Source organism: Aquila chrysaetos, chromosome 4 (genome assembly GCF_900496995.4).
Source record: "Aquila chrysaetos chrysaetos chromosome 4, bAquChr1.4, whole genome shotgun sequence".
In the NCBI taxonomy this organism is placed as follows: Eukaryota; Metazoa; Chordata; class Aves; order Accipitriformes; family Accipitridae; genus Aquila; species Aquila chrysaetos.
Window position 1 is genome coordinate 10618699 of NC_044007.1, and position 19354 is coordinate 10638052.

Here is a 19354-nt window from a genome sequence, read left to right on the forward strand (position 1 = left end):
AGTTCTTACAACAAGACCTAAAGTCCAACTACAGTAATGGAAGCAAAATGTTTAGTAAATATTTTAAACTTCACTTACTACATATGGGGGTAGATCAGTTTATGATTGAGGGTTGACCACAAAATTCACAAGTGGTGAGGTGGAGAGAAACCATCAGTGCCAATTACACAAGGTTATATCCCTTGAGTGAAAATAAATTGGTTATTCCAACCACCTCACATTGCATGTTTGATTTATATCGTTTCATCCTCTCTCTTAATATTTATTACAATGGTTTCAATACTTTCAATTACCAGTACTGGCTACTGTCCTTGGGTTGGCACCTGAAATAATTTTGTATCTAACTGATAATGCATTGACAGGAGGGATTTACAACGTTAGTAATAATAAATATTTGTGCATAGTGTTATAACTGTTGCCTTCTGAAGATCTCAAAGCACTTTATAAATGTTGATTAAGCTTCATAATTGGGCCTTTTGTGAGGTAGCAAAATTTATCTCACACACTATTTTAGACTGAAAGATTAACAAACAGCATTTGATCCCAGCTGGTATAAGGATCTCCGGTAAAAGGTGGAAGCAGATGGACCCTGTGATCTAGATGCTGTAAAAAGAACTGGTATAGATATTTTTCCCTTAAAATGTCGTTAGAGATGTTTAAGATCTTAGGTTGTGACAAAATACAGGTGACTTTTCTAAGATGGTAGTGTGACTACAACCACTGTGGAGAAACTAGAAAGGAAAGGATAGATATTTTTAATGTAAAAATACAAAGGTATTGTTACACTATTCCCAGTAAAAGGCAATCAAAACCTGCCAATTCTTTTGAGGACCACACAATTAAAGAAGATGGTCATGAATCACGGGACTCAGGGAAGACTTGCTTCAGCGTCTACATCAACTACGAGGAAAGAAAGATGATTAGATGTTGAAATACCACGTGGGTGTCTTCCTTCTTCTCAAAGAAATAGAAGAGAGGCTGGGGCTGTTGCATTAAAATACTTCACAAAACGTAGACTGCAGTGGAGATTTTTTGAAGCATTAGTAATTTTGGAGGTCTTAGTTTTGGGACAGTTCAGTTTCCTGTTGATCTCTGAAAAGATCCTTGAAAATATCCCAAATTGGAATTTAAGACTGCTATATGCTACAGTGTATGTGTCTACCACTGGGAAGGTAATATCAAATTTCATACTTGGAACGGCTCCCCACCAGTGCTAACACTCAGTTGCACCCGGAGTTGCTTGGGGAAATGCCTGCTGACCCAGGTCAAAATTTTTCAGCCATTCAGGTGATGGAGATTCAATGCTAGAGAACATCCCCTGGCACTTGTTAGTTTACCAGTACACATGAAACCCCTAATGCTGAGGAACCCTAAATTACGGGTCTCTTCTGAGTTACCTTGGTGAATACACTAAATTGTGTATTGTGCATAGACTTGTTATGATATACTGACACATTGTCTGTGAGGATAAATTATGGCACAGATTCAAAGTGAAAATCGTCTTAGGAAAATACTTGGTTTAAAAAAAAGCACCACTATTTGAGTGTAAAGAGAATACTATTACAGCTATTGACCAAATTTGCCTTCAAAAGAGTAAGATGAAGTTTTCTGAATAGCATTGGTTTTGGTTTTTTTTTTTGTCAGCATAAACATCTTGTAAATTAGAGTCAAGAGAAACAAGAAAAAAAATTTTGAAAAACTGGAAAACATTCCATTAAATGAGTTACTTTACAACTTCAGCCTCCAGGACATAGTCAACAGAAATACATCAGAGATGGAATTAAGCTGTTTAAGTGGCATTAAAGATTAAACAAGCCACATGGCAAAACAGTATTTGGATACACCCTGTTCTCCATGTGACTTTGAATATGAAGTGTCCCAAAGAGAAGTAGTGTGGTCAGTGCATTGTTCTAAGCATCTCTTGTCATCAGTGAGAATGGACTGAGTCAGGGACTTCCCTTAGCAGGACATCCTTGGGTAGTAATTACAGCTGTGAAAATTTGCAACAGGCCTTAAAACAGGATTGCAAAAGTAGGTGGGAGAATGTCTTAACTGAGCAGTTGGTGGACTGATATATGTTCTTGTCTCCCTGATGTCAGTGGGACTTTTGCCATTGATCTCAGTGATGCCACGAGTTGTCTCATCTTATTTTGTTTTCAAAGTTTTATCTACAGTTTCAATTAGGCTGGCTGCAGTTCAGGAAAATTATTGAACCAGTGGATGGTTTCTCATAGTTTCGCCTTCCTAATTCATCTCAGTAAGACCGTTCTTAATGAAAAAATATTGCAGTCACTTTAGCACAGAGTAATACTTGTTACTAAGGCACTTTTTGTAAGAGAGAGAAGTATTCAAACTAGGATTCAATCCTCTTCTACCAGAACAAATCTTTACACCTTCTGTTCACCCCTTCCCTTAAAGTTTATTCCTCTCTTATAGCAGTCCCCAGTCTCACACTTCTAACTGACTGAGAATTCTGTTTTTCTTTAGGAAAGGAAAAAAAAAATGTCAAATTCTCTTTAGAGTTGGGTCTCTTTATTAAGGGTTGGCTGAACTTTGCAAATTTTACCAAAGGGGGAACCCTTTCCCACAATCCATTTCAAGACCAACCCCTTTGATGTCACAGCTGGCTCAAGTAAACTCATTTCCTCCTTCCCTAATGTGTGTCTGATGCAATGTTGGCAAGCTGTCTCTCCCTGCTGTTACTGCTGCCTGTTTTGAAATGAAGCCAAGTCCAATGTTTAATGTGAATATTTGGTTTGGCCTAATCATCTGTGCTTTGTTTCACTGGTACTCCACATTATATATTTATATATCCAGATCTATCTATAGAGATCTATAGGCAATTTTTTCCCTCTTTCCCTCCTTCTTTGCAAATAATTCACACCACATGTTTTCAGTTTATTCCTCTGTGGTCTACTCCACCCATTTCCTAAATCAGTAAATCATCTTCATGCTTCTTCCCACACTGAATGAAAGCAAGTTCTCAATTACAGAGACAGAATAGACTTTTCAGGCCTTTGTGGTGGATGTTGATTAGTTTCTTGGTAAAACCTGAAGGTGCTTGAAAACAGTAAAGAAGGTTTCAAAATGGCAAGGTTTGCCCAATATTATACATCGTGCTTTAATATCAATGGCAGTTTGAATATGTGAGGGGCAAGTCAGGAGCAGCTTGTGAAGGAAATGACATGGTGCAGCAAAATTCTGGAGATCGCTTGCTTTCCCTAACAGGAAGATGTTGATAGCAGGTGGACCTCACCCACTGCAAGAAATGGACTGAGCAGCCCCAGCATAGGAGATGTGAGCCTCCAGGACAATGTGCGTTATGGGTCATGTGTGGGATTCACACCCTTGTGGCCTCCTGCAAAACCTCTTTGTCTCAACACATTTATTCAAATTCAATGCAGGGATTAAAATTTTACTCTAAAGTTAAACCTGTATTAATAAATTAAACAGTACCAGGGGGCGTTCCCAGGCCCTGGGGCTTGATTGCTTATATTGCTGTACTGTTAGAATAGCCCTTGGCTTCGCTTTCGCCCAAGTCAACCCAGGCTCTTCCAAACAATGCTGTGTATTGTTTAGGGAACAGTGGGGCCAAAGGCCATTCATATTACATAAAATCCATAAAAAGAATACAGCCATCACTGTTTCAAAAGATAAAGGAGTTGAAGACTATAGCCCTGTAATCTTTCATGTCGCTTGGCATCTGTGCCAAAGAAGGTGCTGGGAATGGTTAATTTACCAACACAGACATAGCCTAAGAGGCATTTTTACAGTATCTGGCATTAAACACCTTCTTTACTGCCTAAATGAAGGAATGAATGCTTCCCTCTGCATGTAGTTCAGAGAGACATATCCTCTGTCTCTTCCTCTCCTCTGTAAGGAAATTCAGAGTATCTGAGGTAGTTTGCACTGAATCACCCAATCCGTTCTGGAGGACCCTCTCCCTCTTCATCGACTATAGAGAAGGAGCAGGGTCCAGCTCTCAGCCAGTAACTTTGGGATCTAAAAGACATGCCGCAGCTGAAGTCTTTGGCAAATGATTAATGACACAGAAAATAGGCATGCTCCTGAATATGGATAAATAATACGATGATACACCAATGTGGCAGGTTGACCTTGGCCAGCTGCCAGATGCCCAGCCAGCTGCTCTCCCAATCCCCCTCCTCAGCAGGACGGGTGAGAAAATAGGATGGAAAAGCTCATGGGTCAAGATAAAGACAAGGAGATTCACTTACCAGTTACCATCATAGGCAAAACAGACTTGACTTGGGGAAAATGAATTTAATTCATTGCGAAGTAAAATAGGTTTGGATAGTGAGAAACAAACAAACAAAAAGCCACATCTTCTGCCCACACTTTATTCGCAGACCCAGCTTCACCCCTTCACTTCCAGCTCCTCTCCCCCCGAAGAGCACAGGAGCTGGGGATGCCACACTCAACTGAACAGAAAAATCACATGCCACCATGATTTCAGGAAAATGGGAAGCACTTCCAAGGTTCAGGTCACATACAAGAGTCTATCAATATTGCCAGTCTTTGATATAAAGATCATGAGTTAGAGCCCTAAGATTATTAGTTGGGTTTGAAGCCTCCCAGATTTCCTTTTATAATGGGCACCTTTGAGGAAATAATGACCCCAGTAGTGCATTATAGGATGCATACAGACCACAGTCCCAAGCTCTTCTGAAATACAGGAGAGAAAGGAGCGGGAAGGTGAGAAGCTGTGAGAGTTGACAGAAACTTATTACCAAGTTAGAAGGTCAATGTGTTACATGGTGCCAAGGGTTAGTTCTTAAACTCACAGACAGCTGAATAGCAAAGAACTGTGACAAAGCAAGGCACTAGTGCTCTACTTCTGATCACCTAGCCAAATACATTTTCTATTGTCTTTAAAGTGAAGTTATTTACACTCACCATCTTCAGCTGGCATCAGGAAGGGATTAGTGTGGGAGGAAATGTGAACTCAAAGAGTGAGGTCCTCATCTATGAATGAAGAACATGAATGCATATGTGTCCACAGAGCAGGAGGAACAAAAAGTCCCAGAGGACAAGTACAGTAATAGTCACTTTTAATTGGCTAATTGCATCGAACTGATTATTTCTGATGAGTCAGTCCTGCCTGTTTCTCTCATTTACTTTTCATCGGTTATATAAGAATGTAAAGAGACACAGTGAATTGTTTGACTAGACTCTACAGGAAAAAACACCTTAATAAAAATCATGGCATTTAATTGGACAATATCAGTTTTGATAATTTAAAGGAAAAACATTATTAAAGAGAATTGGCTTTTTCATTCTAATAATGTGACTGTTTTTCTTTCTGATTCATGCACAGACTATATTTAATGTATTTTAAATAATTTCAATTTTATTCTGACATTAGAACACCAACTGCAATAGAAAGATAGCTATTTTATTATATGGAATATTTGGATTTTACTAGATGAATAATATATTTATATATATATATATAAAGGTTTCCTGAATTAGGTTCTTGGGAACTATTTGCAGCTGTATTTTAGATTTCAGCTTTAATTCAGGAAAAAAATATTGAAATTTGGAATTTCCCACAGAACAGACATTTCTGCTTTTGACAAGGCATACTGGGAAACTCTTTGGGATAGGAACTGTTCTTTATAGCAGATTTGCTTAGCACACAGTGACTACAGTCTTACTGATCACTAGGAATGATTGGAATGGATATAGATCAAATAAGAATTTATGAATTGGGTAAATGTGCAGTAGATATCATACCTGATAATTTTAATTATCTGCTGTAGTTCTTGTAACTCCTGTAAGTCAGTAACAGTGATTATATAATCTTTACTGCCTGTTAAGCATGAGGCATTTTAAAGATACTTGCAGGAAGCAAAGCATATATGACTTTGTGATGACATTACCTACGTTTGTAAGATTGGAATTAGACTTGGGTTTGTGACACAGAAGTCAGTGCCCAAATGTGGTCTGCTTATGGCGTGAGGAAGAAAATTACAGTAATGTCATTCTTGTGCTGAAACCAGTCTTGTTTGTTGTTCATAGGCACTAACTGATCACAGCCTGTAAAACAGAATTAAGGATGATATGTGTTTGAAAGAATTTGCAGTTTTCTAATGATTTATATTAAAGATACAAGAACAAGCTGTGCAAATACAAAAAAAGGGAACCTAGAGAGATTCAAACTTGGTTAAACCATGTGTTTCTCAAAGAACTTGAGCTCCGGAACCAAACAGAGAAAAGTGGAGATGGCATCAAAGTTCTGGAGACAAAGTACAAATTTGATGGAAGAAAAATCAGAAAAAAATCAGAAGAGAAAAGACAAAAATTAGATCTAACTGTAAATGAATGCAGGACAATATTCCATAATGCATTGTTTTAAGAGGAGGGCATAATGTTGGTACGATACTCGATAGAGAGGGAAAATGATCGGCAGATGGAGCTGAGAAGGCTTAAATTTTTTTCCTAAATCCTGATTATGCCAGTGGATGAACTGGCTGGGCAGACTTGCATGAGTGGGGTACCTCCAACCCAGACTTTCAGAAATTTTTCCTAGGGCACTCAGGTGATTGGCCAAAGAGATTTCCGAGGAAATCTCAAGGAAGTGGAAAACAATTTCATATTGTTTTGTGAATAATTAATAATATTTTAAACCTATCTACTTTCATCTTACATTAGGAAAGAAAGAAATTGTTGTTGCCCAGTGGGGATGGTACAAAATGTAACTGTCTTAAATCACAGTGAGGGTGATTTAGGTTTGGCAATAGGAAAAGGCTTTCAACAGTATGCAAAGTTAAGCTCTGGAATAGATTGCCTAGGGAAATTTTGGTGTCTTCACTACAAGGAAGTTTTAAAGAATATGGGAGACAGATATCAGGAGAAATTCAAGCACAGTTAATCTGGCATTTGGAGTAAACCTGGCTACATAATTTATAATCCTTTGTCAGCTTTACTCTACACTTGGTCAAATCATATTACTTTGTGTACTGCTGGGGAACTGGCAGGATACAAATCTGCTCCACCTTTTCTAAAACATGTATTTCTATATGCTTATACAGAGAGAGTATAGGGGAAATTTGCCAGTATATTGCTATTTCCATGTATACACACAGAGATATATATAAGTTTCCATATATATGGAAATAGCAATATCATGACACAGTAATATTTTTACATGGAAATGGCAGCTGCTTTTACCTATGAGAAGAATGTTTAGCGGGGCTTTCATGATGTACACATATATACCAGGGACTTGTAATAACTCTATTATTGAACTTAAACAGCTTGGTTTATTTCAGCTATCAAACACACCTTTCCTAGTTTCATCGTATTTCTTTATTTTTTTACCAAAAGAAAAGGTGATTCTTTTTGAAAATAGTACACTATCAAAATTACTTATACTTTTAGCTTTCAGTAAGACTGAAAACTCCCAACAACTGCAATGGCTTAATCCCTATTGTGTACAGAAGCTGAACACATGAAAATCTCCTGTAGCAGCAAGAAATTCACACAAATCTTGAAGAGAAGGTTTGAGAATTTTGCAGCTTTGTCACTGGCAGATAAATTGATTTGGAAAAAAAAGAAATAATCTGAATTTTCACCACTTTAAATTGAAATCAGACTGGATCTGTCAGTAACAAGTTCTAGAGAGTTTCAGACTCTTCGTTGACCAGATACCTCAAATTGCCTAGGCAGAACTGGCTTCACTTGATTCACGTCTGAGCACCACCTGGCATTACTGCAATGAAATAAGGGAATTGTGAAATTCTGAATGAAAATAAATGTCGATACTAACAGACAGCAGAGTAAAACTGTAAAGGGAAAACCTGAAATGTCACTTAGGTAACAAAAGTATGATCTAGGCAGGTTGTAGCCACTGACTTCGGAAGATCCACCTCCAACTATGCCAATCCACTACAGCCCCTACAGCTGTGCTATAGCAGCATCCAGCTGTGAGCCAAGCTGAGCACTAGGACGTCAAAGCACGGTCTTTCCTTTGAACACCCATGTCTGTCTCAGCTCTCTTGTCCTTCAGGTGGGAGAGCTGGATCCTAGGACTGTCTTTGGAGCTGATTCACCAGGTGGTCTTCTCAGCACACAGTTTACAACCTGCCTATGCTCTTCCCTCCACAAGAAACCCCGTAGACCCACCCACTGCTTAGCTTTCTGACCTCACTGCCATATTGCAGTACACTCTATGGGTGTTAACTGTGTTTTCCAAGCTGTAGCCCAGGCTCTGCCAATATCTGGATGCGTGTCTTGAGGCAACTGGATGTCTCTGTATCTGTTCCTTTATCTGTTGCAAATAACAATACAGAAAGGTATTACCCACTTTACACGATTGTTGTGAGACTGAAGTAATTGTTGCTTGCATGTGGTTTTGAAGAGGTAAATGGTACGTATTGTTATTTGAGCATCACTCCTGAGCTACAACCCACCCCCCCCAGCTCCTGCAGTCAGGGTGCTCAAAAGCAGAGATAAATGCTGTGATGAAAGAGAGGCCTTGAGCACAGATGTGAAAGCGCTCTTGAAACCTGTGTGATCTCCCCACCTGCACATCTCTCTCCACCTGCTCCGCAGCCCCTGCTGCCACCAAACAGAAAACATTTGCCTTTTCTGCCAGTGCAGCAAAGTGAAACAGTGTGCACTAAATATTGTCAACCCCTCCTCTACAACTGTCCTTACCGTCTCTGATATATAGACTGTGTGAACCCCAATGAGAACATTTTTCTTACCTCCTAAATAGGTGTTGTAAGAAATGCTATGGAACACGTCACCTCGAAGGGAATCTGTGGGTGTTCTCGGTATGTGCAAAGGGGGCAGCAACATCAACATTTAGATTATCACTGTGAAAGCAAAATGAATCTATTCATTTTCAACAGGATTCAGACACAGTAGAAAGCAGATCTCCAGCAAGCACTCTACGTATTAAGTGATCACTCACTCATACCACAGGTGCTTTACTCAGAGTTATTGAGTTGTGAGTTCATTTTAATCCATCAGTATGGACACATTAAGAAAGTATGACCAAAGAAACAGATACATAACCATAAACATGCACAGTTTCCCCATGGAATATTCCTGCTTGGGGTGAAATTGTCAAGAACAACAAATGCATTGATATTTTGGCCAAGTGCAATACACAGCGAGGAGGCCGCAGCCTCTCTTGGCCGAGTACTTCAAAAAGGGGACTATTTTCTGTCACAGCTATGGGACAGTGTTTTGTACTAACAGCATGGGAATATGTCACCAGAAGCAGGGAAACAGACCCATGGAAAAGCATTAATGCTGCCTGAGATCCTGTACCATTAAACCTTGACTTCAGCCCTCTGCCTCTTATGAGGTTATAACTCGATTAGTCCTCCATTGGACAGAGCCTTTTAAGGTAGACAAGACAAGACTTTAATTGCTGATACAAAACATTTGTGTTCTCATCTCATATGAAAGAAAACTAGAACAAAACCACACAATTTTGTCTTCCTTTGCAAGCCATCATTTATAAGGTTTCAGCTGAGTGCAACGAAATAAAGAAATGTATGTTCACTTATTCTTTTAGGAGATAACAGATTAAGGTTCTTTCTAGTATTTATAACTGTAAGATTAACTCAGTAATCTGGTTTCTTATCTGACTCCTACCTCCCATGCCTACCTCTTCTTGTACATGGGAGAAGTCAATAGCACTTAACTCCTGTAATTGAAATCAGCCTGCTGACTGAGTCTGCCCATGGATACAGGAGCTGGACTGTAATAATCTGTTCTGCAGAGAATTAATCTCCTGGGAGTGAGGCAGACCTAATTACCAACCTCAGTGAAAAGTCTGGATTTGCTATCGCTGCTTGTGGGCCCAGCTGGAGGAAAAGGCCCAGCATACCATTTCACTAATCTCTTCCTGAAATGTTTTAAACATGCCTAGTATTGCATCTTGTGCAATTGGTTTTAGCAGCTCCAGTAACAGGGTAGAAGCTCTCTTTCAATCACACTTAACATTAAAAGAATCTGGGCCTCCCATCTGGCTCAGGGCAATGGTCTGAGAGACTCTAGAACTTATGAGTCACCACAGGCTTACGAATGGCATTTAGACCATGCGTTTTACAAGTCAGCATTTCTGTGGGCGACAGCTATTTTGCTAGAAAGAAGAGTGTCTGCCAATGGCAAACTGGGAGCATAAACTGTTTGCCTTGCATGAATGGTGTATCAGCATATCTTTTCAGCTTTGGTCAAGTGATGTATCCCGCAGGATAAAAGATGAGGAGGCTGCAGCCAGCACATGGTTGGGTGGGTTATTTTCCATGAAGGACTCACTTCTTCCTGAATTTGCTTCCATATTTGTCCAAAATAGGCTGTTGAGCACTGTGAAGATTAATTGCTAGCATTAAAAAAGAGTATCCAATCTAGTTTCCTAAATGTAAAATGAGAAGTCAAATGCAAAAGCCAGTTTATGGCAGGCACCCCAGGAAATAAAACTAACAGCTCTTACATGAGCTACCCCACGTCTTTTAGAAAGTATTGTCTTGACATAAAAAGCCCACATTTGAACTTTAGAAGAAACTAGCATAAACCCAATGTCTTTTAAAGGTACAGTAATGGTAAATATGACATCAGATGCCTCATACATTATAATGTATAATTCTTCATGCAAATATGAAATCCATGCAGGATTTATTTACCCTATGTGGACTGTGAGAACCATATTGTTGAACACCTCATACTGTTTCAACATTTCTGGCCTGATCTCAGTTCAGCAAATTGTAGAGACATAATTTTGCAATGGAGTACAGTGGTTCAAATGCAGTAGATGCAGGTGGCAGTGGAGCACCACATCTGACATTTCTTTTATTCCTTACCTGCACTGACTTTAGCTAGACTCTGGGAAGTTTCTTGTAGGAGAGGAACATGTTTCATTCCAAGCCTCTGGAGTAAAGATACAATATAAAATCAGTAGTTCTATTGATCAGATGCTAATGAAGCGCTGAAGTCTGGCTGATGTCGGGCGGTGTATGCAGTGGCAGTCAGAAGCAATGACAGATGTCAGCTAAGCAGTATGCATCATGGATGTGTTCGTGTAAGTATAGATGAACCTTTTTTACTGCTATGCACTGCTGTTTTGATGAACTGACAGCAACCAAAGCCAGCATTTTGCAATGACATGATAATTCAGACCACATTTTCTGCTGCCCTTTCCCCAGTTGTGAAATTGCCCTCTATTCTCCCTTTCAGGTCCGAGATCTCACAACTCCCCTGTTAGAAAAAGGAACACTGTGTGTGAATGGAAATCAGAGACTTGGGTCCTGCTGTGGCCATGCAGAGGCTTCAGCTGAAAACAGGCAGCAACGAGATGCCTAATAGAAGGCAGCTTGCAAAGCAAGGAAAAAGAAAGTAGAAGGAAGAGAGTCTGAAGACCTCTTTAAGTAATTGGCTTAACTAATTATGGCTCCATTAGCCAGAGGCACTACTGAGCCTAAAAGCCAGAAACTCCTTAAGACCGCTGCATACAGCTACTAATGCTATTGGAGTTCCTTCTCCATATTTTGTTACAATGACCAGCTTGTGTGGGGATAGCAATACTAGTTCCCGGAAATGGGAACTTGCAAAACATCCACAGAACAAGGCACTGATCCACAAATCAGACTAGCGTGTTCATTATGTTGAATTCAGAATCAGCAAGTTTCATAGTGATACAACAGGCTTAGTTATTAGTAATAAGTTTTTCCCTCCCCAACAGACATGTCTGCAAAACCAGTCTTTTATTTTTCCCTTAGTGTGCAAATACAGCATTTGCATCCATCTTTTATTTAGTTTGTTTTACTTGGCTGTATGCAAATCAGACCTCAGCTACCTCAAGTGCCAACTCTCATTTTACAGTCTGCACTCCCATGTGCATTTATATGACTGCAGGTATCAGATGAAAGTCATTGGTTTTAATATTTTACTTTATCAATAGAAAGATGATATCCCTTGTCACATAAGAAGGTCATAATTCATTCTGGATTGCTCTATTATTGTGTCAACACTCAGGCATCTGAAATAAGCTTCAAACTCCTTATTTATGAGAGTGGAGAGACTGACTTCCAATTTTAGGCTGGAGTGAGGAGCCTTGAGATTACAAGACTTTGTCCAAGGTGAGCCAAGGTATGAGTTCTTTGATGGGTCCAGGGGTCCCAATCCCTAAGACAGGACCTGTAGGGCTGAGTGAGGTGTACGTCCCATTCAGAGCGTTCTTGAAAGTCGTGACATGGCAGAAGAAGGTATCCCAGAGGGTAGCAGTTGGTAGCTTACACACAGATGATAGAGCTTGCTCAAGAGAAATATAAAGACTAAGAGACATGGGTCCATGGCAGGGCATTTTTTTAGATTAAAGGCATACTTTCCAACAACAGTGGTTCAGATTTTACTCTGACTTATGATGGTCAGATCTTGCTAAGTTCACTAAAAGTGCTTCATTTTACTGAGGCCACACTGATACCCAAGTTTTCTCCTCTTTATGCCAGTTCACAAATGTACTATGAATTTACAGAGATGTGGAAACACAGGCACACAATTCTGTACATGTCCCAAGATTATTACAGTCTCTCCAGCCTCTTTCTCCTACACACAGAGATGCTTCTCTGGACACATCCCTAATCTTTCCATGAAGCAATTCAAATATCATTAGCAAAATGATCTTTTAAAGCAAAAATGGATAATAACTTGCTTCATGTAAGAATATATTGTTCTAATAAACTGGTCTTAACCATGCTGTTAGACACAGTTGCAACACAAGTGATAGAAATGAACCAGTAAAATTATCATTTATTTTCTCTGGCTTCAGGGGAAATTGCTTGTATGCTTTGGAAATAAAACCCTCAGTGTACTGAAACATGAACGTTACCCAGTCAGAGGAGACCATTGGAGAACATGCTAAGGTTTTATTGAGGCTTCCCTCTGTTGAAGCCCTTCTAGAATTTAAGTAAAATAAAAGCATGTTGCAGTTTTCTGGAGAAAAATGAAACAATAAAGAGAGAAAATAACGTGGCTATGACTGAAACCAGGATAGAGCTGACAGAGTTGCTCTTTGGAGGGTAAGCATATTTGTGATGAAAGAAGAATTATGGTCTATGATTTTAAGTTAAGAAGCACTGAAATAATCAGCGTTGTTGATAAAAAAATTTAGTATCCAATAACTACCTGAAAAGACAATTAGAGCTCTTTTGGGGAAAAAAATACAGTGAATCCTTTACCTCCTTTTACAAACATATGCATATTAAAGTCTGATTTTATCAGAGTGAGGTAATTATTAGCTGAGATAGAATCAAAAGTCTCTATCAGTGTCACTGCTCAAGTATTAAAGACTAGTGCTATGGAAATTAATGAAATAATTACAAAGGTGCAGAAATATTATAATATTGAGCAGGACATGTGAATGTGGCGTATTTCTATTGAACCCATTTTAATAATGGATTTTTAAGTAAAAAATCCTAAACCTAAAAAACATAGAGAAACTCAAGAAGATATAGATGTGGATTTTTATGAAGAAACAACAGTAATTCCTTTATGTTGATTCAGAAAGGATTATTTGATCCAACCACTTTGGCCAGTGCTTTCTTTCCCTAGCAAAATCTTCCCCTCTCAGAACAAAACAAAATAAGAAGGAATATTAAATTCAAAGCCAATAAGACCAATATATTAAAACAAAGAAAAAGTTCTGAAATGAAAAGTTAAAAAATGATTAAAATTGCTGAATAGAAATGAGCCATTATCTTGAAGCCTTCCTCTATCCCCTATTTCCACAGTTCATTTCTTCCTTTTTTTTGTGGCAGAAACCACTCACCATTTCCTAATTGCTTCAGTGACCTCCGGAAACTGCATTTTTTTGTCAATTTACTAGTCAGTGAAAACATACCACCGAACTCTAATTATAGAAGCATTTATTAATGTCAACTATTAATGCCACATGTTTCATTGTTTCGTTACATCACCTTAAACTGTAAGGCCTTTGTAGCAGAGACCATGTCTCAGCAGAGGGAGCTGAGCTCCCAAGAGCACGATGGGATCCAGGACTCCCATCCTGGAGACCTTGCATAAGGCTGCACAAATGGGAGAAGGATTGTCACATCCCACTTGCCTGTGGGATTCCTCCCTCAGCCTTGAAAGGGGCTCTGGTTGTGATTAAATCTTCTTGCTATTTACCTCTTTCTGGTTTAGGCAGCAGAAGAATTGGGATAAAAGATTTAAATTTACTCTTGGCCTTTTATACAACACACTAATCTTTGCTTAGTTATCTTTAGTTTTCCCCACTGACTTTCTCTGAGATGTGGCTGTGCATCCATCCTTTGCTCCAAAGCAGACAAACAGTGGCTTGTTGCTGCTTAAGCACCACTATGTTGTGCTTAAGCACAGTGGTAGAATATGTTTAGGTAGCATTTAGAAAACAGGCTTAGTGGGAGCTGAGAAAGAGAGGAGAGAGAGTCCTCTTCTTCCCTACTCCTTATCTCCGAGGGAGGGTGGGGCTGCATTTTATATATTTTAAACAATCTAGCTACAGCTGTGAAACTGGTGATAGAAATGCTTATCAAAGGGCCTTGAAAATGTTTGCAATTTGTGCAAGTGTCCCCAAGGAGAGGAGGGGGAGGAAGGAATTCCATGGTAATCCACGTTATAGAAAATGCTCAAATGTATGTAATGCTGATTATTACCACCTGCTCAGCCTCTTCTATGTTACAGCCCTCTTGGGAGAAGCATACTTAAGGGTCTTGTCAAAAAATGTCAACTTTATTTTTTTCACCAGATGCAATAACTTTCCTTGAAGACCGCCTGCTTTGGATCCCACGTGAAAATACCATTAAGCCTTCAGAGAAGGGGTTTGGGGATGGCAATCGATTTGGGACTAGTTTACGGCTGTTGCAGAGCTTTGAAGGGCCCATTGCTCCCCCCTGCCCCTTACTGAAAAGGCAAGGCTGGGGGAAATACTATCTGTGTCATTCCTTCTTTATTAAATAAAATATAAATAAGAAGCACTTGACTTGACTGTCTATGATTTCTTTTAATTAGAACCCTGAAGCCATCCTTTTCCCAGAGGCTAATGCTGTTAGATAATCTTGAAGAATATTTGTGTGCATTACAAAACCAGCAATTCAACCACTTTTCGACTACGGTTACGTGTCACAAATGAGTTGACAGCAGGCATTAGGAGGTGCCTCCTGTAAGCCAGGAACAAGTACGTTATCGTTTGTACATAAAGAAGTCAGGCAAGGTTTTTCTGGCCTCAGTAGTTTGGAAACAAAGAGAGTGTGTTACCAGGATTTCCGGCAGCTATAAAAAAGTCCTTTCACCTTCGTGCTTTAAAATGACGCTGTCAGTGATATTCACAGTGAAAACAGTTCCGCTGAAATCCATTGTGTTCCTTGTTTTTTTTGCTTGGTAGTTCCTTTTGCCTTCTGTAGCAGTTCAAGGCAAGGAAAATTGGAGAAGTAGGTTATGTCTATTTAAAGGGTTTCAAGTGGTAGCCAAATGCCAAAGAAAAGATCAGACAAGAGCCATCTTGGGCGTTTGCATGTCTGGCCCTAGCACACTGCATGCTATTGTTGATCCATGCTCCAGACCAGCCCCTTGCAAGGTTTTAGTTCTTTGGCTGGTTAATGTTTAATTTTACATACATTTGAAATGAGGGTCAGGGTGCGGTCACTGCTGGTAACTAACTGGGTTTTCTTCAGATTTGCGGTAGGTTCGCAGTGGCAAGCTTTGAAAAGCCCTTTCCTTCCAGCCCGGAGGAGGCAACTAGAAGCGGAAGGCTTAGATCAACGTACCTGGGGGCCCCAGGCTCAGATCCTGACATTCCCTGTGGCCTGAGGCAAATATCCCACTGTCTCAGGCTCATGCACATAAAAATCTAGCAGTTTTTGCTCCTTTCCTTTTGTACTTTGTCTTGCCAGTTATATCATAAGATTTTCAGGTCTTAGATGGAGGCCTTGAAGTTCGCTTTAGCATCTTATACACCGTTGTAGTCAAATAGCAAACGGAAAGACAGGAACTCTTAAGCTTTGAGGGAGTTAAACAAATTCTTCCATCTGTAAGCAGCCAGGGGACTTTTTGGCTTTCTCTTCAGGCTTGAGGGCCAATGTGATTTCTGTAAACCATAAAAAAGGACTTGTCGAGAAAGCTATGATATATCTTTTTGACAGATAGACAGGAGGAAAAGTAATTTCTGCATGAATGAGATATGTAAAAGGTCTTGATTGAGCCATAATGGTGAACTACCTGATACTGAGTTCGTATGCTCATCTTTATGGTGGGAGATGGAAATAGAGTCTGTGATGGGCTACTGGTCACTGACCCAGTAACAATAAAAAGGTATTCTGTATTATTTTCTGCTAAGTACTGAGTGCCAGTGAAATCAGGTGAATTTGTGTGGGTAATATTTAAAAGGTTTAAAGCTCTCAATCAACTCGGTTGTAGTCAGAGCTTGGCAGAGTCCTTCCATGTGTCTACAGGAGAACTTAGTGTGAGAGAGTCTTCCAGAGCTACCCACAAATGCTTGGGAGAAACTTCGGTGCATAAATCCATTAGTTATTGCATCATCACTCTGTACTGTTAGTTCAAGGGTAATTGCCATTTGACAATAAGTATTTCCTTTTTTATCAGGCATCCTGTAACCCTGACTCTTCTGTACACGTTTTGTTAATAATTTTTTCCATTTCAGCCAATTGTCTGCAGTGTTGCTAGTTCTTTTTAGAAAGGAAAGAAGGTAACCAGGAAAATCATCCTTCCTTCATATAACCTATGAGTTTTATGGCACTAGGTAACTGCCAGAAAGCTGATTTTCCTGGATACAAAATACAGTCAGAGTCTGCTGCAAGTGGACGCTGGGTTGGCTGTCAGGGGTTGGCTCTGCCCTCTGAGAAAGGAAGGATGCAGTGTGTTGTTCAGCTGTTTGAAAGAAGTGGGGGAAATTTAATTCAGTCCCTCATATAGGATATTTCTATGATCATCCCAAATGGCTTATGGCTAAATTGCTGTGGGAATTACTGGAATTCTCTGTGAGTCTGGTGCCAAACTGAATGGATTAACTCCCCTCGCCAATACAAGGACAGAGCTTTTCAACTGAGAATCCATCAGAAAAGGATTCTGTAATTTTGAGACAAATAAGAGAAACCAGACATCAGTTGGAAGAAATCAGAGAGACATGTTCAGGCTATTGGTGCGTAGCACAGCCCCAGATGATCAAGTCTAAGGCCATTTCACTCAGTGCTGGAACTGGAGACCATTACACATAGGGAAGTTAACTTGGCAAAAAAATGATCCTGTGGATATGGCATGATAGGAAATAAACGTTCATAGTGTATGAACTCTTTGTTGGTGATCCAGGATACTTTCAGTGTTAGCCCATAGATACCGAAATAAAGACTTTCAATATCTATATAATTTCATTTTATTCACTGTAGGGGGATTGAGGAATGATTTTGTGGTTAAGGCACAGACCTGAGACAGAGGAGATCTGGGCTGAAGCCAGACCACAATTGAAAACTTCAGAAAATAATTCCAAGCACTTACATCAGGCACCCAGAAACAGAGGTATCCCAAATTAACTATCTCTTTTGTAACTGCTGACTTACTTAACTTCTCTTTACTTCCATTTTATCTTGTCCACTGTAAATGAGTTTAGTAATGGGGAGGATAATTTTATTCCTTTATAAAAAGTTGCTTATCTATAGAAAAGAGATGATAATACTCTCAGCATACTACCCTGTAATAATACTAAATAATTTGCTACTTATTTGTTATCCATTACATCTGTAAGGTATGCTGAGATGCAGAAGGAACACCCTAACCAAATGCATATTTTCACAATATAGGATTTTACAAAAATATTTTTAAGTATTTGGAATAAGTATTTTCTTTCTTCAAATTTCAGATTTTTGAACATTTCTGCTGACACAAAAACCTTCTGTATTTGATGTTAGTTTTAACCTTATTAAGGTAACTTGGCCTTGCTGTTGTAATGCCTTGGCTTCTGCCACATTACAAATGTTGAATGTTAAACAGGATTGATGGGGGGTTTTCTTACTAATTGCCACTTGTGAAAAGATAATTATATTCTCTGTCTTGGATAATATGCTGTGGCATTTGGGACTAGCTAAGCGTGACCTACCTGACCCTTCCTGTTGTCAGTTTTCAAGTGAGTGGTGTGGAAAAACAAAGGCTAGTTGAGACTAGAAAAAGTGATTGCAGGTCTTCAACCTACCATAATTCATTTGGAGGAAATATGTTTAAAGTTAACTCGTTCAATAAAAAATGATGGTGTATGTTACTAGGAGTGACTGGGAGATGTTAGCATTAAGAGCAGTTCTATTTTATTTTGTGGTACAGTTCCAGTGTCTTTTTGAAGTCCAAATACACGAAATTTATATGCTGATGTTGCGCAAAATTTTTCTCAGCAAAATACTACTAAGGGAAAAATTTGATACCAACGTGCACTGTGCCCTGGTAAACAAGGACTCGGAACAGGTGAAAAACTTTATTTTTTATGGAACAGTTACCTGGTGAAAAGTCACACTTCATAAAAGCTAAAATGTCCCATCAATTCTGTGGGCTGTTTTCCCCAGGTCTAGGATGACTCTACAAACATAGGTGGACTGATTCAGAGTTTCAGGCCCTCATAGGTAAAATTAGTCACTCTAGTTCAAGTCCCCACTTGTTTTCTGGAACATCTGTGAGCCTCGTCTCCCACAACACATGCAAGTACCTATTACCAAGTCTTCCTGGGGCTTCCCTTTCATTTGTTTCCTCCAAGAAATTCTGAAAAGCTTTGCTTTACTTCTTTGTAGCAATGAAAACACATTTGAAGCTTTCATATGTTTTATGAAACAGAAGTGCTGTTTTCTGCTCCTCTGTATTTTGAACATTCTTGTTCTGCTTCCAAGGCACCCTGTCACTTCTGCAAGCTTGATTGTGACACTTGAAGTCTAAAGGTCTAAAGGACCTTAGTGCTCCATCTATAAACTAGAGAAAATTCAGTACTCTCTTTGTAAACTGGGGACAATGCCCTTTCCCCTCGTCTCCTTTTTATTTGTCTTGTTGTTGTTTTCTTTGTTTGTTTGTTTGTTTTTACATTTTTAAGACTTACTAGCATTGGGTCTGATCTCCTTTAACACTCAGCATGCTATTATTATAATGCAAATAATTAACAAGATGCAGAAAACATTATTACAAAACTGCAGGGGAGCACAAACAGGAGCAAAAATAAAAAATTAAATTACTAGATATTTATTGCCATATCCTCACACCATTTTTTCATGTACTGTAGGAGGAAGGAAGATAAAGAGAATTTTTCATTCATCCACTGGATTTTTGTTATAGACTTTGGCACTTTTTTTAGTGCCTTGCA